We start from the raw sequence: 1,041 nt of genomic DNA on the forward strand, positions 1-1,041 counted from the left end.
TAAAGCCCCATGTCCCCAGCTCCAGAAAACATGGCTCTTAGAGTTGACAACTGAAGGACAGACAGGAGAGGTTTGAAGGGATGTTCAAGGGCAGAGAATTAGGTGAGGTTTCTCCTCGCTTGCACTCTCCCCTTCGATACTTAGACCCGATACCTATTTCAGCACCCACCTTCAGAGCACCCTGCGCCTGCCCACTGCGCTCCTGCCCAAGCCTCTCCCACGCAGCAACCCCATGGTGGGACCACCACGTCACCCGGAGCTTATCCAAAATGGAAATAGCTCTGCGAACAGCTGGCAGTCACAACATCTGGATTTGCAGTGGGAGGGTTTATCGGATCTTCTATGGGGGAGGCAGCTGCACCCCAGCTCCCTGCACCAGCACCTCATTGAGCAGAGGCTGCTCCTGGCACCCCCCACCCGCACCATCACCCATCCTCAGCTGGGATTTGCTCCAGCCTTGGGAACGGTCCTTCCCCTCTGCTCCAGGGTCCCTTCCAGCTCAGCAGGAGTTTTGGATTTTTGGTGAAAAACAGGAAATTGGGATATGGAGTTTTCTCCTTCACTCAAGGAACAAAACCGTTGCAAGCACTAAACCAAATGGGGCTTGTTTTTTTATGGCATGGGCTCCTTAGGCTGAGTGGCTCCACGAGAGCAAACGATAACTTGTTCCATGGTTGGAGCATTTCTCCTGTCGTGGCTTCGCTGGCGCGTGTCGGTGGAGCTGGCCATGGCCCGTCCCTGGGGGGACACCGCGACTGCAACTGTCCCGGGGGGCTCAAAGCTCCAGCAGCGAGGTACCGGCCTGTGACCTGCCCCAGCCCATAGCTCCGAGCGGGACCCCAGTGCCTCTCTGCAAGGTCAGTCATTCCTTCGCCAGCAGCTCAAAGCTCCCTTTACTGCTTTAAACACTTGTTTCCTATTAGTAAAATAAGACTGGTGAGAAAAATCTCTCCGGGTTGTTTAAACTTCTACCAGGGTTTACAGAAGAGGGGAGGGGAAGGGGGAGAGGCTGTGGGTTTCCCTAACCAGGACAGGCTATTA

General features: G+C 55.0%; 1 protein-coding gene across 1 annotated transcript in view; it reads right to left on the minus strand.

Moving 5' to 3' along the window:
* The window catches only part of SLC39A11 (solute carrier family 39, member 11), a 96,311-nt gene that overhangs the window by 3,215 nt on the left and 92,055 nt on the right, over positions 1-1,041 (minus strand). The window lies entirely within an intron of this gene.

This window comes from Pygoscelis adeliae, unplaced genomic scaffold (assembly GCF_000699105.1).
Source record: "Pygoscelis adeliae isolate BGI_AS28 unplaced genomic scaffold, ASM69910v1 Scaffold184, whole genome shotgun sequence".
Lineage (NCBI taxonomy): Eukaryota > Metazoa > Chordata > Aves > Sphenisciformes > Spheniscidae > Pygoscelis > Pygoscelis adeliae.